Source organism: Xyrauchen texanus, chromosome 28 (genome assembly GCF_025860055.1).
Source record: "Xyrauchen texanus isolate HMW12.3.18 chromosome 28, RBS_HiC_50CHRs, whole genome shotgun sequence".
Lineage (NCBI taxonomy): Eukaryota > Metazoa > Chordata > Actinopteri > Cypriniformes > Catostomidae > Xyrauchen > Xyrauchen texanus.
In genome coordinates, this window is record NC_068303.1 from 29,666,367 (window position 1) to 29,682,269 (window position 15,903).

The 15,903-nt window shown below is 40.4% G+C and overlaps 1 long non-coding RNA gene across 2 annotated transcripts; it reads left to right on the forward strand.

Moving 5' to 3' along the window:
* The first annotated feature begins 3,729 nt into the window (after nt 1-3,729).
* Nucleotides 3,730-15,402, forward strand: LOC127621750 (uncharacterized). Of its 2 annotated transcripts, none has more exons than XR_007967896.1 (3): nt 3,730-4,039; nt 9,999-10,365; nt 10,490-15,402. It is a non-coding gene; the product is annotated as an uncharacterized LOC127621750 (long non-coding RNA). The 2 variants fall into 2 exon arrangements; XR_007967895.1 differs by lacking the exon at nt 3,730-4,039 and adding an exon at nt 5,438-5,575.
* Nucleotides 15,403-15,903: the final 501 nt, after the last annotated feature.

Below are 15,903 nucleotides of genomic sequence, written 5' to 3' on the forward strand. Positions count from 1 at the left end.
ATAGTACAGATTCGCTGTCAATCAAAAGGAGATGCAGTCTTTCGACAGATCCTCCAATCATCACGCTGAAGCCCGGAGTCCGGGCCAGCCCACTCCTCATTCACCCCCAGAGACGCTGAGCGTCCGTGGGCGGACATAATCGCAGAATTTATCCAATGACCGTCTATTTTCGAGCACTGAAAAAACTGTTCAGAGCAGCCACATTGAAGTCAATGGATGCTTGGCTTCAACAGGGAAATGCACTGACGCTACGGGAATGTATGAGAAGTAAATCGAGTCAGCCGACCTGCTATATGTAATGTAGCTGATTCTGAATGAACTCGTCTTCGAGATGAACGTGTTCTAACGCATTTTTAGTCAATAAATTGTTTACACAATAGTACATATTTGACCATTATTTTTTTGACATTATAGGGGAAGCTGAGCTTCCCTTGCAGTCTTAAAAAACTGCCTTGCACCTACCAACGAATGTCTCTTCAGGCGGAGGTCTGTCACCCACACACACACAGGTTCAGAATGGAGAAGAGGTGACAGACATTCCCGCTCCCTCCGCATTTCTCTCCAGTTCTTTCACCTCACTTTCGGTGAAACCTCCACAGAACTGCGGCCTCCTGAACTCTCTGTCTGACTGTTACATCTGGGTGTGTATGTGTAGCTACCTTCAGCCTCCTTTTTCTCTCTTTTTGATTGAGGACTACAAAACAAATAAGGCTGGGCATAGAAATGCATCTATTTTTTGACTAAAACTCTTCAGACTTTTTTGTAAGTTCTGTTCTCTAGTTTGTGTGCAGCCATGTAGTGTTTTCTGTTGCTATTATCACTGGTGGGCCTGTTGAAGTTAAAAAAAAATGAGTTTTCGCTTGAATGCCCCACCTCGCTACTGGCTGAAGTGTTCTGCTCTTGTCGTACATGGAGCTCTAGCTCTTGAGTTGAAATATGCTCATAAACATACACAGGATTCTAACGGTCATTGAAGAGTTTCACTAAATAATACATTCGATTTTGAGAATCATAGAATCATTTATTAGACTTCTGAATTATACTTTTGTGTCCTTTTGAAGCTTGAAGAGGTGGTCACCATAAACTGCCATTGTATGACATCACTGAGAACAATATGTTTTCACAATTTCTCCCTTTGTGTTAAGAAAAAGTAAGAAAGTCATATAGGGCATAACAACACAGGGGTGAGTAAACAATTACAAAATTTTCATTTTTGGGGGAACTATCCCTTTAAGTAACTTTACTATCTTAGATAGAAGCTCATATCCTCCCCGGTACCCATGCATTTAAACTAATGCACTCTAAATCTTGCATCTATCAGCATACCTTTCGGATTAAAAAAGCTGACACTTGTGATTTTATACCCACAGTGCTGTTCTCCGCAGAAGCATTCCATCTGGATATTAGATCTCAAGGAAACACATCACAGATGGGATTTCACATTTTCTCCATGTGTTCCTCTGGGTGTAGTGTCTGACTCTTTTGATTGACAGCTGTAATCTCCAGTGAAAATATTTGATCAGGCATGGCCAGTCAAAACAGAAAGAGACATGGTCTAGAGTTCTGATCTAACATGATTCCAAACCACTAACCACAAAATCCACTGCTACCCTCAATCCCCAGCACTTGATAAGAGAGAAGACAGTTAGATCAGCAGATTTAAACTCTAGTTTTGCAGTTATGCCATGGTATGGTTGGGTCTTTCGACCTGTGTACGACTATAAAATTGAACAATGTGTCCACTCAGCAAGCATAAACCACATGCCTCGGATGCACAAAAATGAACCCTCTATTTATCATTTATTACTGGCTTATATAACAGTGCACTTTGCTGACTTTCTCAGGACATCTTTGCTGTTTTAAAAGAGGTCTTTGGTAAGGCAGTGTTCCTGATAAATCACAGGCTGAAAGTTCCATGTTTAATCTATAAAATGCAGCCACATGCTTATGGGTGGGGAAGTGTTATGTATTAGTTAATTATTCTCTCAGATGTCTAGGGATGGTGATAAGCATGTGAAATGGAGACATAGGTATCTGGGTCAGATCTCCCATAAAAGCGCTCTAATAATAACAGCTTGGCCCAAATTACACCCTTAGCTAATGTCACACACCTGCGCTAAGGCTGGTGTGCTGTACAAATGAACTGTTTTGAAATATAGATATATTTAAAATTCTTTTAATGCTTAACAAAACTAGCATAACAGTAGGGGGACATGGCACAAATATGTGTTTACCTTTTTAAAAGAATAGTTCTCCCAAAAATGACAATTCTGTCATAATATACTCACATTTATGCAGTTCCTAGCACAAAAGAAAATGTTTTAAAGGGGTCATGAGGAACCAAATTTCCTTTGATCTTTTGACAGATAAGAGGTCATTGTACTGTAAAACATACAACAACAACAACGCCTCCACAACAACACGTCAATGCCTATTTCACCTTTAATCACTTCTGTAGTCCGCCCAGTAGTGGTGAGAACAGAGATGGCAAGGAGAGAGAGTGGGTCAGTCAAGAGCAGAGAGCCAATCATAACAGTGGGCGTTTACGGTCATGTCTTAAAGGAGAAGCAGCACCAAAACCAAGCATTTCTGACAGAAGATCAGAATGAGGGTGGAAAATGTTCATGTTTTACAAATATAAGACAACCAAAGCTCCATTAGGGTCCTAAAATTATAAGTGAACCTTATGGAACTTTTTAAATAATAATAAAAAAAGTTATGTCATGACCCCTGTCTGTTTTTCAATACAATAGTGGTTGATAGCAACTTATTTTTAAGCTAAAAAAAAGGAACCAAAGAATCATAAAAGCAGACCATGCTGCTAATTTGTCATATTCCAGGTTTCGGTGAGAAGCAACTAGGAATTTATGTAATTTTTTAGTTAAAATTTATGTCAATTGCGCATTCATGAGTGCATGAGAGAAGCTTTTTTTCTTTTTTCTCCCATGCAAAAATTGTCACACACCCTTGTTTTATGTTGTTTGTGGACATGCGTCACAAATAAACTCTCCTGTTGCTGTGTGCACGAGTTTGTGAATGAATATTGGGGGTCAAATCTGTTGTCGGGGACGAATGGTCTTATAGTTGAAACACCCAACACAACCAAAAAAAACTTTGTGTAGTGTGTGCTTGGCTTTAAAATGCTGTCTGGGTAGGCAGCTCACTAGGTTTTGTAACAGAGCTAATTTGTGTTTGTTTGTGTTTAAGTGAGAGTACTTAAGGCACGTCTACACTCGCAATTTAGAGTGTCTACACTGAAACACCTAATTAGCAGTAAATATATCATCGTCTAAGGTCAGCACATCACCTCTTTAGCACTTAAAAACACTCTCAGTGAGAGATAAAGATATGGCATATTCCTACTCATACACACTGAGTGACTGAGATGTGTGACCCCACCAGTGTCTTTGATTAAGATATGCTGTCCCTCACCTACAGATGGCCTGTCGCACTGTCTCTGTTTGTGTTGAATGCTATGGTGGGGAGACATTATGCTTCATTCATCCAATTTACAAAAGGCTGGTTATATTCTTCCTTACAGAAGACATCAGTGCTGTTCCAACAAGTGTCTACTGCCCTCCTCCCAGCAACCTCCTGCAGAGATGGTCATCTTATGGCTCCTTATACATCTAAGATTGCATATAAGGACATCATGCATCTTGGGTTTTGAACCGAATGTTATTCATTACTTTTGGTTGCTTTAATGGTACTCAGACACACATTGGCCAGAACATTGTACAAAAATACCCTTACAATATTTCTTGCACTATTTTTCAGCTGCACCACTGCAACGGTACTGAATGTACAATGTGGAACATACAGTGCTACCAGAATAAGCCGATTTCCAAACAAATGTTTCTGAGCTGGCTCTTTTTCATGAATCAAAAACACATGGAGGCCCGTGAATACAAAAACGGATGGTAGTAGATACTGGACGCCCGGGACGAAGAGATGCGGCAGTGAATGGGGTGGCCAGGCTACTGTCCAGAGGTGGCAACAGCCAACCCTGGCTCCACCCCCGGTTGGGAACAATATGATGGTGGGTAAATAATAACAGAAATGTCATTTTGGGGTAAACTATCATTTATAAATCAGAGTAGTTACTGAGTGGTTGTTCATATGACAACAGCTAGTTAATCCAATAATAATTCTTTCATCATTTACTCATCCTCGTGCCACCCCAAACACAGTGGGTGGCTGCCTGCTGCTGCAGTTTTTGGGGGAGGCTCAGCTCGTGGCCCAACAACTGCTGGTGGCTAATCTGCTGGCTGAGGACCACTTGACAGTGTATCCGGGAGACGGCCAGGCTTTCTCTCTCTCTCTCTCTCTCTCTCTCTCTCTCTCTCTGTCTGTGCGCATGTGCGGGCGTTTGTTGAGCGGAGCGAGTGGTGTGGTGAGTGTGTGGTCTTTTTTTTTGTGCCCGTTGTGGCTTTAAAAGATTATTTCCCCCTCTTACTTTTTTGTGTTTTTTGTCGTTTTGTTTGTTGTTTGTTGAGAAATTAGTAGAGAGACTTAATACTGAGCGCCTGCCTAAGCCAGTCCTTGTACTGGGGAGCATGGCGGCTCAGGGAATTAATGCTCTCGACGCACTCACGCGGCGCCACGGTGTGAAGGTGGTGGCTGCGGGGAGTGTGGAGGAGTGTAGTGTAGCGGTCGGTGATGTAGTGGGTCATGAATGTGTGTTAGCGGCGTCCAAAATGAATAACTCAATTGTACTGTTTTTAAATACAGTAGAAAAAGCGAATGAAGTTGTTGGAAAGGGAATAAACATACGTGGATTATATACTCCAGTATTACCTCTTTCTGCCCCTGCTAAAAAAGTCACAATATCGAACGTACCCCCCTTCATTAAAGATGAGATGTTGATGAAGGAATTGTCACGTTTTGGCAAACTGATTGCTCCCATAAAAAAGATCGCTATAGGATGTAAATCGGGGTTGGTGAAGCATGTAGTGTCGTTCAGGCGTTTCACGTTTATGATTCTGAATGGAAGTAGAACTGATCTTGATGTAAATTTTAAATTTAAAGTGGATGAGTTTGATTACACTGTTTTTGTAACTACAGACACGATGAGGTGCTTTGGGTGTGGAAAGTCTGGTCATTTGATCCGCGGGTGCCCGGAAAACAGCGCTCAGCACAGTGGGCAGAATGACGCTGTAAATGGTAACGCTGAGCAGAATAAAGATGGAGAAGTCGCCAGTACTTCTAATGCACCGAATTCTAGTGGTCCAAAAGTAATGTCTGTAGAAAAAATGTTGAATCTGATCTAACTAGAGAAAGTGTTGAAGTTAATGAAAGAAATGCCAAAAATTCTGAAATTGTAAACAGGGAGAGTGTGGAAAGCAACAGTATTGATTGTGGAGGAGCTCTTGACAACACACAAATGAGATTGAATCAGTTCTTTGATACTGAGTCACAAGTGGAGAGTGTAGTTCAAAATGAGGACACTTTAATGGATATGGATCAGGTTGTTTTTAAAACGCCTCTGAAGAGGAAAAAAATGACAAAAGCATGGTTTTGAAACAGGCTAGAAAGAACCAAGAAGGGAATAAAGTGGACAATGAAAGCAGTGAGGGTGAGTGCTCTGATTCTAGTGGCTCCGTTTGTTCACAATCCAGTTGGTCATGTCTTGAATATGGAGTGGATGAGATCAGAAAATTCTTGAAGGTGACCAAAAATATGAGAGGAGTGCAAATTGAAGAATATTTTCCAGATCTCAGAAGACTCCTGGAAAATATTAGGTGTTTAATGAGTGAAGGAAGATTTACAGATAAAGAGGTATATCGTTTAAAAAAAATCGTCACAAAAATTCAATTCCAACTGAATAATAATGATGATGAAGTGGTTTAGTATTTATGCCCTTATTGGATGCTTTGCTCTAAGTGCTCTGTTTTCTTTTTTCTTTTTATTTATGAGTGACATTCGCATTGCATCTTTAAATGTTAATGGGGCTAGAGACTGCAGAAAGAGAGCTCAGATTTATGAAGTAGCGAAACAGAATAAAATTGATGTCCTGTTTCTACAGGAGACACATAGCGATGTGGAAATTGCTGTTGAATGGGCTAAGGAATGGGGTGGTCTTCTTTTTCTGAGTCACAATACTTCACTTAGTGGAGGAGTTGCAGTTTTGTTTAATAAAAATTTTGCTCCCTCATCTTGTGTAGTAGAGGAGACTGTAAAAGGTAGATTGTTAAAGATAAAAGCTCATTTTGAAGATCATGTTTTTGTTTTTATTTGTGTGTATGCACCAACCTCACAGATAGGAAGAATGTGCTTTTTAGATCAATTGAATACAGTAATAGAAAAATGTGATAATGTAGAATTTTTGGTTGTGGGAGGAGATTTTAATTGCGTCGAAAGAAATATAGACAGGAATCATGTAGAACCACATATGGCTTCACGCCGAAAACTGATACAAATGATAGAAGGGAATGAGCTTGGTGATGTATGGAGAAACTTTAACCATGACGTTAAACAATACACATGGACACATGCTCGTGAAAATGTGTTGTCAATGGCACGGTTAGATAGGTTTTATGTTTTTAAACATCATCTTAGTTTTTTTGTAAATGGTTCAATTTTTCCAGTAGGTTTCTCTGATCATAGTTTGGTTGTGTGTAGAATGATTGTTGGTTCTGTTAAATTAAGTAGTTCTTATTGGCATTTTAATGTGTCTCTGTTGTCAGATTTACAGTTTAAAGATGTTTTTAGGTTTTATTGGGAGTCTTTTAAAGAACAAAAAGATCTTTTTTCATCTTTACAGGAATGGTGGGACATTGGGAAAGTAAACATTAGGCAATTATGTCAACAATATACTCTAAATGTCACAAGAGTTTTAACTCAGTCTATAAAGAAGTTAGAAGAGGAAATTATAGAAATTCAAGTTTTAATTCAAGAAACAGGAAATCAAGACCATTTAAATTCTCTTTTCATGAAAAAATCAGAACTGTCTGAATTCTATAAGAGAAAGGCACAAGGGGCATTGGTCAGATCACGTTTCCAGGATGTGGAGCAGATGGATGTTCCATCAAAGTTTTTTTTCGGACTAGAAAAAAAGAACGGTCAAAAACGTTATATTCAGAATTTAAGGTCTGAAGCTGGGGTTCTGTTATCAGACCCAGTCGAAATGAGAAAAAGAGCTGTTTCATTTTATAAAAATCTTTATAGTTCTGACCTTAGGATAGATCAAGATGTTGATGGTTTCTTTTTTGAAGATCTGCCAAATTTATCAGAAAGTGCTAATGCAAAACTTAGTGAAGATATAACTTTAATTGAACTGTATGAAGCTCTCCAGAGTACGCAAAATGGGAAAGTTCCAGGGATAGATGGGATTCCTTTTGAATTCTATAAAGCATACTGGGGCATTATAGGAGAAGACTTGCTTGCAGTTCTTTGTGATAGTTTGGTCTGTGGCTTTTTACCACTTAGTAGTCGGAGAGCAGTTCTTACACTCCTTCCAAAGAAAGGAGATTTGAGTGATATTAAAAATTGGAGACCAGTGTCTTTACTGTGCTCTGACTATAAAATCCTGTCTAAAGTATTGGCGATTAGATTAGGGAAAGTTTTAGATGATATAATTAGTCCTGACCAATCCTATTGTGTGCCTGGAAGATCTATATTTGATAACATTTTTTAATCCGAGATCTGATGGCTTTTTCAAATATTTGTGGTGTTAATTTTGGCTTGATTTCCATTGATCAGGAAAAGGCATTTGACCGCGTAGAGCATGATTACTTATGGAAGACTTTAGATGCCTTTGGTTTTAATTCAGTTTTTAAAGGTTACATTAAAGTACTATATAATGACATTGAGAGTATGTTGAAATTTAATGGTGGCTTGTGTTTTCCTTTTAAGGTTCAGCGTGGAGTGAGGCAAGGTTGTTCATTATCAGGCATGCTCTATACATTAGCAATAGAACCACTTTTGCAAAGATTGAGAAGGGTTTTAAATGGCCTCATATTTATGAACTGTGAACGTTCTTTTGTTTTATCAGCTTATGCTGATGATGTTGTTGTAATTGTAAAAGAGCAAAATGATGTAAACCTTTTAATGGAAACTTTGGATGAGTTTGAAATGGTATCAGCTGCAAAAGTGAATTGGTCAAAGAGTGAAGCAGTTTTGGTGGGAGAGCGGATGACAGTGCCCCCAAACTCCCTGGTGGGCTGACATGGAAAAAGGATGGGTTAAAGTATTTGGGAGTTTATTTGGGGGATGAGTCTTTTCAATTAAAAAATTGGGAAGGGATGATTGAGAAAATAAAGGGCCGCTTGGATAAATGGAAGTGGATTAAGAAAATATTGTCCTATAGGGGTCGAACCCTTATTATTAATAACCTTGTTGCTTCATCTCTTTGGCATCGACTGACTTGTGTTGACCCACCACTACTTTTTCTTGCTAAGATACAATCAATGTTGATAGACTTCTTCTGGGATAAGATGCACTGGGTGATCCATAACATCTTGTACTTACTCAAGGAAGAAGGTGGACAAGGGCTTGTGCATCTACAAAGTAGGACAGCAACATTTCGTGCACAGTTCATACAACGTTTCCTGACAGGCCCAGAGTCTGCAAGTTGGAGACCAGTGGCAAGTGCTATTTTTAAAGCTGCTGCAGGTCTATCTCTGGACAAATCCTTATTTTTATTGGATCCAAAAACTTTAAATGTGGAGAAACTTCCAGTTTTTTATCGGAATCTTATTAAAGTATGGAGTCTTTTTAAACTCCAAAGGAGAAGCGTTCCCACATCATTGTATTGGCTGTTGGAAGAGCCTTTGCTTTGTGGTGCGAGACTGGACATCACTAATACATCAGTGTCAATGACAGAAGCCTTTGTAAAGGCTAAAGTGGTGACTCTTCGTCAATTGATGAGTCTGGCAGGACCAGATTTTATTGAAGTGGATGCGGTGGCAACACAATTGGGGTTTAGATCCACTCGAGTGGTTGAAAAACTATTACGAAAGATACAGACTATCCTTACAGAGGAAGAGACTGATTTACTCAAGAAACATTGTGAGGGAGAAATTACTCCCAATGATAATGATTTTTTCCAAGGTTGATGATTTCACCTAATTTAGAGGAGGAAGGTGGAATTTTTCTGGAAGCTGAAAAAGTAGTGGTTTTGAACTTTGAAGATGTGAATGGAAAGAGATTGTACAAGTCATGTGTGAAGTGTTTTAATAAAAAGCATTAAATGGAAAAACTGATACACCTTGGCGAAGGGTGTTAGGTTTGGATGAAGTTTTTAAGCCAAATTGGAGAATTTTTTACAAGCCACCATTAAATAAGAAAATTGGAGATTTGCAGTGGAGGATTTTACATTGTATTGTTGCTGTAAATGCCTTTATATCTGTGTTGAATCCTGAGGTAGGCCATGAATGTCCATTTTGCTCACAAAGGGAGACTGTTTTTCATGTTTTTATGAGTTGTCATAGACTTAAACCTTTATTTGAGGTTTTACAAAATTTGTTTGGGTCTTTTGATGAAGATTTTTCAATGCAAGCTTTTATCTTTGGGGTTAAATATACAAAGAGACGAAAGAGAGAGTGTCAGTTGTTAAATTTTGTTTTGGGCAAAAGTAAAATGGCAATATATATGAGTCGAAAAGGTAAAATTGAAAAAAATCAGGATTTTAATCTGGTGTCTGTGTTTAGTGCCATGGTGAGGTCAAGAATTTTGATTGATTTTAGGTTTTATAAAGCTACTTCATGTCTTGCCATGTTTGAGGATGTTTGGTGTTATGGAGGGGCTTTGTGCTCTGTTGTAAATGACAATCTTTGTTTTATTCAATTTATGTAATTTATTTTAATTAGTTTGTTTTAAGTTTAAAAAAAAAAAAGAGAGAGAATTTGTAATAAAGGTGTTTTTCAAATTCAATTCTCTCTCTCTCTCTCTCTCTCTCTCTCTCTCTCTCTCTCTCTCTCTCTCTCTCTCTCTCTCTCTCCTGCTTTCCCTTCCCTTCTCCTACCTCGCCCTGTTCCTGTCCCTGCTGTTCATCGAAGACGGGAACAAAAATGACACTGCAGAATGACCCAGAGGCCTTCAAGTGGCTCTGAAGTGGCTCACAGTGGGCGGTCCATCTGGTAGGCCACAGCCCGAAACAGCATTGCTAGCGGTTCCGCACACTGATGCTGAGCGAGGTCGGTCAGCCGCTCACCTTCGCACAACAGCTCTGTGAATCCTGCCAGTGGTGGTTGTTGGCTGAGGAGGACCTCCTCAACATCGTGGAGCTGGAGCTGTTCATCCCCCGGCTGCCGAAGGGGATGGCAAAGTGGGTCCAGTGCAATTGTACGGCATCGCTGGAGGAGGCAATCTAGTTGGCAGAGGACCATATAGCAGTGTATTCAGAGGACGGCAAGATCCCCCCCGGTACGAATATGTGTTTACCTTTTTAAAATAATAGAATTCTATCATAATTGATGTAGTTCCTAGCACAAAAGAAAATGTTTTAAAGGGGTCATGAGGAACCAAATTTCCTTTGATCTTTTGACAGATAAGAGGTCATTGTACTGTAAAACATACAACAACAACAACAACGCCTCCACAACAACACGTCAATGCCTATTTCACCTTTACTTCCGTAGTCCGCCCAGTAGTGGTGAGAACAGAGATGGCAAGGAGAGAGAGTGGGTCAGTCAAGAGCAGAGAGCACCTTCGCACAACGGCAAGATCACCCCCCCCCCCCCCCCGCGCACTTCCATCCCTTCCCCATATCCTGTTCCTGTTCCCGGGAAACAGGGAATTCCTTCCCCAAAACTCATCCCCTGGTCCCATTCATCCCACTGGCTTCCCCTAACCCTCACCACTCTCCCCAAAGGCTGGTGAATTCACCGCGGGTGTGGGTACAAAGTCTGGGCCTGTCTGTTGGAGCTGCGGGGGTCCTGGGCATTTACAGGAACGATGCCCCATGATGAATATTGAGATATTAGTCTGGGTACCTGACACACCACAGGCCGCCCCAATCATGCAGGAGCATACCGGATACCTGTGAGTATAAATGGGGTACATATCAAGCCTTGGTGGATTCAGGTTGTAATCAAACCTCTATTCACCAAAACATGATTCAATCCAAGGCTGTGGATACAAGCCGCCAGGTGAAGGTAAGGTGTGTGCATAGGGATATTCACGATTACTCATTAGTAACAGTCCTCATTCAATATCGGGGACAAAAGCATAGTGTAGAGGCTGTGGTAAGTCCCCGCCTCACCCATCTATTAATCTTGGGAACGAATTGGCCGGCATTTACTGCTTTATTGAGGGAAATCTGTGTGGATGGATGTCTCAGTGTGTGGTTTCTGATGCACTGGCTGGGGAGGCAGAGCCGAGGTGTTTATGTCAGCTCCACCTCAGGATAACATAAGGGAGAGGAAAGTGCCAGCTTCCCCAGCCCTTAGAGGATTCCCTGCAGGGGATTTCCCTCTGGAGCAAGAAGAGACCCTTAGGGATGCCTTTGATCAAGTGAAAGTGATTGATGGTCAATGTCTCCAGCCAGACATTGCACTCGCTAATCCATATTTTTCAATTATCGTTCGTATCGAGTGACACAGGATGCTCAGACAAAGGAAAATACAACCCAATTGTTAGAACTGATAAGCTTTGGAAAATGTTATTGCAGAAGGCATATTTTAATCCTTGAATAACATAAAGTGCGAGTAAGGGCAGCCCGTGGACTTTCTGGTGCCATCCTAGGGTAAGATGGTGCCCTCCTAGGGAGTTAGTGCCCTAAGCAGACTGCGTAGTCTGCTTATAGGGAGCGGTGGTACTGCTTACACTATGTGAATTGTATGAATTATTAGGGATTAAATCTATTTGGACCAGCATTTACCACCCTCAAACAGACGGCTTGGTCGAACAATATAATCAGACAATAAAGAATATGATTTGTAATTTTGTGCAAAAAGACGCTCGAAATTGGTACAAGTTGCTCGAGCCCCTGTTATTTGCAGTACAAGAGGTCCCGCAAGCCTCCGCGGCTTTCTCCCCATTTTAATTATTGTACGGCCATTGACCGCTCAGCGTGTTCATTGTCCTATGGGAAAATTGGGAGGAGAGACCTTCAAAGAGCAAAAACAAAATTCAATACTTTCTTGACCTGAGAGCAAAACTCCACACACTGGAGCAGTTAACACAGGAGAATTTGTTCCAGGCTCAAGAACATCAAAGCCGGCTGTATAATAGGGGTACTAGGCTACGGGAATTTGCCCCAGGAGATACAATTTTTGTATTACTACCCACATTGAGCTCTAAATTACTCACCAAGTGGCAAGGACCCTTTGAGGTCACACGGCGGGTTGGGGAAATCGATTATGAGGTGAAACGAACAGATAGAGGAGGAGCACGTCAAATTAACCACCTCAATCTCCTAAAACTGTGGAGAGAGGCGATTCCCATGACAGTGACGATGGTGGTTCCAGAGAGGGAGAAGCTCGGACCGGGGGTGAACTTAAAAGCAACCGATCGAGTCACCCCAGTCAATTGCTGAGACCACCTCTCACCATCACAAGAAAATTCTTCGACGTGTTCTCACCTCTTCCTTGTCGTACGAATCTCATAGAGCACTATATCAAAACGACCCCAGGGGTAGTGGTATGCAGTTGTCCCTACCAAAGAATTAAAGGCCATGCTAGATATGGTGATAAAAGAAGTTGCCCACATTGACTGGGCAAGCTTGGTTGTGTTGTGATGGCTCGGTCCGATTCTGTGTGGATTATAGAAAAGTCAATGCAGTGTCTAAATTTGATGAATATCCAATGCCTCTTATTGATGAACTGCTTGATCGTTTAGGCGTGGCTCGCTTTTATTTTCACTAGATTTGACAATGGGTATTGGCAGATCCCCTTAACTCCCATGCACCATGAAAAAAACAGCATTTTACACACCGTTCAGCTTACATCAATTTATCACCCTTCCTTTCGGTTGGTTTGGGGCCCCGGCTATGTTTCAGCAGCTCATACCCCCATTGCCCTACTGAGGCCAGTGAGCCATCCGGCCTGCCACCTGGAAGTGTGCAATAGGACGGATGGAAGTAAGGTATCTGGGCTTCCACTTGGGTCATGGACAGGAGTAGCTGCAAATTGATAAGACTGTGGCAATTGTAGCCTGCCCAAGACCAAAGACCAAAAAGGAGGTGAGACAGTACCTGGGGCTGGCTGGCTATTATTGGAGGTTTGTGCCTAATTATTCTGATGTCACCAGCCCGCTGACTGATGACGGAGCTGTGCCAACAGGCTTTCTTCGAACTGGAGAGTTTAACTTACAATTAAAAGCCGCACTCTGTGGCGGCCCACAGTTACATTCCCCTTACTTTTCTCTCCCTTTTGTTTTACAGACGGTTCCCCAGCCTGAGTCGCGGGGTAGGGGAGGTGAGGCAGAGACATGGCCGAGCACCATGCTGTGGAGAGTGAAGCAGGAGAGATGAGTGGAGAATGATTTCCACCTGTGGTTAACACCTGTCATGTGTTTCACTGAAGAGTGATTTGGGCTTTGAAGAAGTGGGGCAGTGGTGGTGCAACTTTTGAGTGTTTGAATTAAAGTTTAAGCGTTTTAAGCAAACACGTTTATTTTTGTAAATAAAAGAGTGACATTCCTGAGTTGGAATCGCCGTCTCCAGCTTCCTCATTCCTGAACCTTATTACAGTTATGTTTTTTTTTTTTGTTTTACATATTTGATCATAATATATAATTACAAAATGTAAAGGTTTTAATTTTTTTTATGTGAACCAAACATTTGACCCTGTTTGGTTTTTTGTAGAGCTAAATTATATTACATTTCAAATTTATTTCTTATATCTGTTCTGTTAAAATTATCTCATCAGGACAGTTGAATTGCATTTATTTTTATAGATATTTACTCCTCAATATAACTAAAAGACTCGTTAGTGGAATTATTTAGGAACCAGAATCGTTAAGTGAATTGGGAATGGGAACCAAAATCTTTAAATATCTTACTATTCCCATCCCTAAATGCATCAAAAAGGGTTCGAAAAACTTTCACAGTTCTCAACCATGCACAAGGACAACTTGAAAAGTTGTAAACATACACCTGCCAATGGTGTCCTTCCAAAAAGGGAGGCACATCAAATAATCATTGGTATGTCGCCCAACTGAATCTAAACATGCCAAATGCTTCTAAACAGACAGAAGGTTCACATTTTCGTTCCAACAAGTTAAGAAATGGAATGTCCTTCAATGCTTAAAACACAGTGAACTTTAGTTCTCAGAAACCAAAACAGTACTTCTGTAGGAGGATCTGTATAAACCTTTAACAAATAGACTTTAATGATCTGTAGTGGTGCCAAATAACAGATAACCACAGCATGTTCTGACAGAACACGCCTCTTTAAGACTGGTGAATCTGGTTTTGTTCTTTTGAAAGCATATTTAATTATAAACAGTATGTCTTGTGCTTAAGAATTCTGTTGTTCTTTACATCTCCACCCCCCATTATTAAACTTTTTAAACATCTCACACTATCTAACAGTAAACGCCCTGCTACGGAAAGAGTAAATGCTGTATTGGGTTTTGTTTGATCTTGTGCCTGGGTGTGGACCATAGTTGCAAATTCTGCTTATGATAAGAGACTTAGGACTTGTTTTGTTTTTTTCTCCAGAAAGTCATTTGTAAATATGGGTTATTTCCAGTATTCAGTCTGCATTTGTATCAGGCGTGTCAATCATATGGCTAGTGGAAGAGTCCAAACCTGGTCCAAATTAACATGCATTCATACTTTATAAGTGTAATACAAATTATGCATTCATTGAATAGATTAAATGATCTAATTTTTAAATATGACAGTACGGCAGCATTTAAAACTGTACTGATCAGTACACTAGCATCCAGCATATTAATTAACACAAGGGAAATATGTGTTGCATATCCCTCTTCGTTCTGCTTTTGTGTCTTCTTTTTTTATTAAAATATACCTGAATTTCTTGGAAAACACTTGTCTCTTTCACAGAGCTATACATCTCACGTCTCCACCACAAGTTGTGGACACCTTTAAAAACTTCTACTCCCTGACACTACAAAATCGCTTTTAGGCTTGGATTAGGACATGTTGACAACCAGAATTCTGAGTTTCACATTTATTCATGATGATTTAGCTCTGTGTACTTGAGAGATAATGCACTGTAAGTAAATCACTCAGTGTGGGGGTAAAGCACTTACAGAATATACACTGATATTTGTAACGGTTGTGACTTTTTCCCACTCTGAAGGCATTTCTGGGGGCGTTTAGTGTACGAATCAACATCATTGCATCTGGGAAAGTTTGGAAGTGCTCAAGGGCACAAGCTGCCACAGACATTCAAATTATTGGTACTCTGAGCTCTTCATTTACTTCCTAATCTGGCCTGTTAGACCTCAAAGCCGGGCTAATTACCTCAACATAAGAAAGAGGAAGATCTGGGGGGGTTACACTAAGAAAGAAATGCCGTTTATGAATGTGGTGATCGCTTATGTGCACTCATCTCATTGTTTAAGCATCTGATTCACTAAAGGAAATATGTAAAACAGGCAAAGGTGCAAATGCACCCAGCTTAATAAATTACTGCAGCCATGACTGCTAGAAATAAATCTAAACATCACTTTTAATTTAAATTCCGATTATCCGGAGTAGTGACTGGAATTGCATGTTGTTAGCGAATAAGATGCTATTTTTTGGTGAAGAACGTGGTGCAAATGTTTAATGAAGTTGCCTCAAAAGGAGCAGTGAGGAACACTACAAGATGAAGGTAAAGAGGTAGGTGAGGGGATAAAGTGATGAAATGAATTCAGTGCGAGAGGGTGAGGCTTTCGTATCATATTAATCCTAAGAGAGAGAAATCCAGTTGACGGATAAAAAGTTGGCAGAAGTACTGCAGAGACATTTATGAAGGGATTTATAACAAACAATAAGCTCTTTCTGTT